Genomic DNA, 6,731 nt, shown 5'->3' with positions numbered 1-6,731 from the left:
ATATATATATATATATATATATATATATATATATATATACACAGACACATATATAGGTAAATCAAAAATAAAAACAAAAATACAACAGGTAAAACAACAAAAGTCAAAAGGGCATACACAGTGATGTATTAAGTTGATGCTCAGAGTAAGTTTAAAATGGAAAAATGAGGGTTGTGATGTTCTGAGTACGGCTCTTTGTCAGAAAGGGGACAGAGGAAAAAGTCATGGTAGAAGGAAAAGAATAGTCTGAGAAAAGCACATGTGTCATTACATGGGCTGAAGTGATTGGAAGTGATATATATATATATATATATATATATATATGAGGGGGTGATGAAATGTTCCTGACTTTGTGTAAAAGAAAATACAGTAGGATCAGTTAATCATGATTTTATTCCACATATTCCCCTCTCAGATTCACACACTTATCGTAACTATCCTTAAGTTTTTCTAAGCCCTATAAAAAAAACTCAGAAGGTTAGACCTCGAAAAAGCCTTTCACAATACCTTTAAAGCCAAGAAATTTTCAGCACCCCATCACATATACGTATATATATATATATGTATATATATATGTATATATATATTTGAAAAAAAGAAGTCTAATCTGGTGATACCAGCTTTATTATATTGTGGGTTTGCCAGTAGATAACCTCAGTGATGACATGACTTAGAATTTGTGGTGACTTTGACGGTTCTAGTCAAATTTCTTGTTCATGTTGCTGCTTAGCTCTGACTTATCCTTGATCAAGCAGATTTATGATTAAAAGCATTCCAGCTATGCCCTTCCATCTTCACCCTAAGTGCATGGAATCCAGGACTATACTATCAAATGTGTCCTTTCCTAAAATAGTGATGTGTAGTCTGAGAGAGATTTGACAACTATTTCTAGCAACTTGAACAACCATGACCATTTAGAGGCAGCTGACAGTTTCATGTGCTGTTCACATTTAGGAGCAGAGTGTATGATAATGTTTCCTTAATATAATGAGGAAATGCTGCAATGATAGGTTATTTCAATGGCTTAACATTCACGAAGATGTAGATGTCTTCTTTTTAGAACAAAAACCAAAACCAAAAAAAAAAAAGCAAGAAAATCCATTAGCTTAATCTAAGGATTTTTAAGTAATTTCACATAAAGTAGCAATGAGTTGTCAGCATCTATCTATAATTCAGGAAAGTAGACTTAATTGGGTTATTAAGAAAAACGTCTTGGTTATAACACTTACTATAAGGAACTGCAATCAGTTTTAAGGCCACAATTATCAGAAATATATGCACCAAAAAGATGTTACTGGTTCATTCAAGCATATGTGCCTACATGAAAAACATTAATGCCCTAATCTTGATGAGGATGAATATGTGGGGATGGGGATGGTGATGATAATGGTGGTGGTGGTGGTGGTAGTTACAATATTCATGATGTAGATGGGTGAGGTGGTGATGACAGTTGTGGATGTGGTGTTGAGAGTGACAGTAGTGGAGGTAGTGAAGGTGGTAGTGGGGTGGTGTTACTTTTCTGTTTCAAATAGGAGCAAGAAAGGAGAGAGAGAGAGAGTGAGAGAGAGAGAGAGAAAGTGAGAGAGAGAGAGAGAAGTGGAGGAGAGAAAGAAAAAGGGAAAAAGCGAGAAAGTGAGTGAAAAGAATTGTACTCTTAGTATTTGACTAGAACTTTATTTATTGACCTCAGAAGGATGAAAGGCAAAGTTAGGCACAGCAGGATTTGAACCCTCAGTCCAGAGATCCAGAACAAATACTGCATGACATTTCATCTGATATTTTGACGATTCTACTAGTTTGCCTCATGATGTTATTTCAAATGTATAAATCTATAATGTTCAATATTTGATCAATTGATCAGAAGTATTGTCCAAATAGTTCAATAAGTGACCAGATATACTCTTCAAAACATATAAAAGTGCTATTAGACACTATAAACGTCAATTTGAGACAAAGCAGAGAACCAAGCATATTGACAACAGTATCTTTCTGTCACAAATTGGTGTTTGTGATCAGATTAGAACAAGACATTTTCTGGAACAAATTAGTGTTTACACCCAGACCAGAGCAGAACTTTTCTGTCCCTAATTTCTGTTTATGTCTAGACCAAAAAGGGGACTTTTCTGTCACAAACTAGTGTTTTAGTCCAAACCAGAATAGAATTCTTCTGTCACAAATTGGTGTTTATATTCAGATCGGAACAGGATTTTGCTAGAACAGAAGGAAGAGGGTATCAGGTGGGATAGTTTACATGGTCTGCCCACCATGTTAGAGGCTAAGGAGATGGGGTAGGGAATAGATCATGACACCTGCAGGGCTGATATTTATCTCCAGTTTCAGCAATATTAAGTAAAGCTCAAGTGAGGCCTACAATGATTACCCTCATATCTGATACAGATTAGTTACTGTACACATAGTTATCTTAGACTGTATCCTGAAAAAAGTCATCTGATTGATTAGAACCAAGTCACTCACAGAATGCTCCAAACTTTGGCCCACAAGTATGCTGCCTTCTTTCTCTACATTTGTACTATTATAATGGCTTCTGCTTTTCAGAGCTGGTTGAGTTCATGCCACGGCCATTTAAACATCCCAGTCTTACTCATCATTCTTTCTATCATTAATTTTGTTTTGTAAAAACCCACCAGACCCTACTACACTGAACCCTTCCTTCCGAGAACATCAACATTCTGGAATTTCTGCAGGTATTGACTTACAAATGTCCAAGAGTAACATTAATGGCATAAATCTCACTGGTCTGGGAGAGCTTGCAAAGATTATAGACACTGCTCAGTAAATAAAAAGAAAAAAAGAAAAGGAAAATGAGAGATCAATCTTTTCCTTAAGAAGCTTATTTATTGCTAGTAACTTGTCTAGAAAATCCTGAAACCTGATATCAAAACCTTGCTGAAGAATTAAATGTCTCTTCCTGGAATTGAATGAGACAATTCAATGTGGCTGTTTGGATACTGATGATTTGGCTGACTGGACATTCAACTTGTTTTGTCAATAACACATTTTTGCTCTGGAAGGAAACCCATGTGCACACATGTACACATACCCCTCCCCACACATACACACATGCACATACATGCAGAAATATATACATTAGAAAGAGGGGGAGAAAGAGGGAGGGAAAAAAACAGAGATGGAGAGCGAGAGGAGAGAAAGAGAGAGGGAAAAGAAGTAGAGAGAGAGAGAGTGAGAGAGAAAGAGAGATGGAGAGAGAGGGAAAGAAAGAGAAATGAAGAAAGAGAGAGGGGGAGGCATTTCATGTTCAACCATAACTAGATGCTCTTACATATAAAGAGAGAGAGAGAGAGAGAAAGGGAGAGATTCATTACAATTTATTAACTGAACACAATTCCCTTTCCTCAAATATAAAAAGAGAAGCATACCCACACACTTAAACGCAGAGAGAGAAACAGAGAGGAGAGAGAGAGAGAGAGAGAGAGAGAGAGAGAGAGAGAGAGAGAAAGAGAAACATTCAGTTGAGAGTAACATTAACAATTTAACATTTAAACAGGCCATATCTGGACCAAATATTCTACCTGTTTAATGCCCAAACTGACCAGATATAACCTCTCACCCCTTTCCAACAATGTCATTTTAAAAACAATCACATCATTGCAATCTCTTTGCTAGAATATAGTGCATGGTTAATTCAAAACAATATGAATAAATAAGTATTACATTTGACAGAGTAATCTGATTGCTAAAGGGTTAAAACAGGTGTCGAGGAACTTATTTAACCAATTACCCCAAAGTTTATTTATTTATTTCAATGTTACTCCCTTGATTTGAAAGGAAGAAAATCATAGATTCTTTGAATTCAAAGTTTTATTGAATCTATTTATATGGAGAATACAAATACAAATATAAAAAAGTATAAAACAAATGCAATAAAATGAATTAATATCCGCATTATGAAACAAAAGGATTTTTCCAGAAACCTTTTCACTTCAGGTTTTGGAGAAATAATGTTGTTTCATTTTCGTTATGTTTACTTCAAAATTGGAGCATTTTGATGCCAGAGCAATTTGGATGCAATCTTCAGGGTCCAATCGATTATACTGCTTTATTTTTATGTTCATTGGGTTGGATAAATCTTTGATTGCAAAGGTAGGTTGTTGCAAAAGGCAGCAACTTTTTGACTGCCTCTTTATGCAAGAAGTAAAATTTTTGTTGTAACTAGGAACACATTTTTTTATATAATTTTACTTACGTCTAACAAATCCTCATTACTTCTAAAAATTTCATTTCTAGCCCACTTGGGATAATTTACCCCTGTTTGATGACCCTTGGGTTAAAATATATGATGCCAAATAAATCAGTATCGAATCAACAATGCCAAATAGGCAACACCAAAACAGCTATTCCAGAATGTCTCATATACTCCTGAAACTCTACAAAATGCCAAACAGTGAATTTCAACTTGTAGCCCATTGGCTGTCATTTGTCTCACTTCTGTATTGGATATGATATAGTCTTCAGAATTTTTAAAAATCTTTATTTTGATGGTGGGTCTTTTTTATCACCATTTCAAATGTATGTGATTTAGTAACCTAAAGGAGTGAACACATTTATTCAATTTCTGCCAGAAATGAAGAATCCTGTAAAATGCTTTATCTTTTATCTGACACAATCTATTTGGAGTAGGTTGATTAAATAGAGCTGTGTCAGAAATAAAGTTAATTTATTTTCAAAGAAACACACACACACACACACACACACACACACACACACACACACACACACACACACACACACACACACACACACACACACACACACACACACACACAGACATACACAGACAGACAGATAGATAGACAGATAGACAGATAGACAGATAGACAGATAGATAGACAGACAAGCAGACAAATAGATAGATAGATATATAGATAGATAGATAGATAGATAGATAGATAGATAGATAGATAATGAAATACATGGCTAGATAAAAAGATAGACAGATAGACAGATAGACAGATAAACACAGATGGAAGTTGAGAGAAAGTGAAATAGAGGGAGAAGATCATGGAAAATGTAAAGAAGAGTATATATATTCTGAAGATACTAAAGTTAATAAATGCATACTGTCTCCTTGTCTCTGTCTTTCTCTGTCTCTGTCCTTCTCTGTCTCTCTCTCTTTGTGTCTTTCTCTCTGTCTGCTGTCTCTCTCTCTCTCTCTCTCTCTCTCTCTCTCTCTCACTCACTCCCTCTCTTTCATCAACATTATCAAAACAATTATGTTCATTCTAAGCACATCCATAAAAAATGGAGAAACCGAAAACAATAGGAAAAAAAAATGTCATTTTATGCATTGCAGGAATCTGGAAAAAGTTAATACATTCCATGTAGGAACCTCTTTATGTATTTCAATTATTATAGAACAAAAGTGTTAAAAGCCATTTCCATTAAAAAAAAAAAAACTAAAAATAAGGAATCCACAATACTCTGGATTAAAATAATGGACGAACACCTGTACGTTCTGATATATTTTTTTTTCAACACCCAAGATGACTACCTTGACATTTACTTTTACTCATTGAAGACTGAAGCCAGCTATTATTCATGCTGATACATAAATGCTGTACAATTATAGTAACCAGCATGGAACCTTCACGTTAAAGATCTCTTCATTGATACCTTTCAAACAGCACTGCTGAAAAGAAAGATTCTTTGAATAGGTGTAAAGAATTTATTATTTTCTAATGTCATATCTTAGCTGTTACTTCAATCCCTTCCTTCGTTTTGGAGTTTCTTCAAATCCAAGGAGCTTACATGTATTTGAAAGCTGATCACCATTTCTGAAGAATTCACCTCCTTTATGTCTATAATAATAATGATAATATACCACTTGCAGAGGAAATGGACGCATAATAAAAATACACTTCTTCACATTGATGTTGTAAAGCAGCACCAAGTCGATTGCTGCATCAGATCACAAATGATGTGCAACTTGCACTAAAATGTGTGACCCGCATTCGCGTGTCTTTTCTTTCATTGTAACTTTTCCTTGCTTTTATCTTTTTTTTCTTTTTCCTGTCTCTGTTAACAATGTACATTTATGTGGCACCGCAACTTTGCTTGTCTTCTATCTTTCTCTGGGTTTCTTTTGCTTTTCTTTTTTTTCTTTTTTTTTTTCGTTTTTATTTGTATATTATTTTAGACAATGTAAGATGGAGCTTATTAATATTCTTAGTTCTTCCAGTTCTTTCTTCTTTCTTCCTCCTGAAATAACAGTCATTATTTCACACAACCCCTTTACTACCACACCGACCATACTCTGGCTAATTATGGGATAACACACTATTTTGCTAATCGCTTCTGTTCTTGGATATTTCCTAACATCTTTCCCCATCTCCTTTTCTTTCTTACTTTTTACCCTTCCTCCTTTCTTACTCTCTTTCCTTCTCTCTCTCTCTTTTTTCTTTTCTCTTTCAGTTTACTTCTTGTGTATTTAGTGTTGCTTGTTAAGATTAGAATGAATATGAGACAATACACAAATAAAATAAAAGGTAAGCTAAACCTCTTCTAGATTACGATGTAGAACAGTTTAAAGGGTTTGTTTTTCTCTTTGTTCTTTCTTTCTTCATGTACATTTTCTTCTCTGTTTTTATTTACACCCACACACACACACACATACACACAAATAAATATACATACATACATATATATATATATATATATATATATATATATATATATATATATATATATATATA

The 6,731-nt window shown here is 34.3% G+C and overlaps 1 protein-coding gene across 2 annotated transcripts in view; it reads left to right on the top strand.

Annotated features, from left to right (window-relative positions):
* Nucleotides 1-6,022: 6,022 nt before the first annotated feature.
* The window catches only part of LOC128246972 (protocadherin-18-like), a 142,676-nt gene continuing 141,967 nt past the window's right edge, over nt 6,023-6,731 (top strand). Inside the window, exon 1 of one of the 2 annotated variants that reach the window (XM_014924157.2) lies at nt 6,023-6,524. The gene's annotated coding sequence lies outside the window, so the exon portion shown is untranslated. The remainder of the gene's footprint in view (nt 6,525-6,731) is intronic. The other variant, XM_014924153.2, reaches the window with a different exon arrangement.

Source organism: Octopus bimaculoides, chromosome 14, assembly GCF_001194135.2.
Source record: "Octopus bimaculoides isolate UCB-OBI-ISO-001 chromosome 14, ASM119413v2, whole genome shotgun sequence".
Taxonomy (NCBI): Eukaryota; Metazoa; Mollusca; class Cephalopoda; order Octopoda; family Octopodidae; genus Octopus; species Octopus bimaculoides.
Note: the sequence above shows the minus strand (reverse complement) of the source record. Positions and strands in the feature narration are given on the sequence as shown.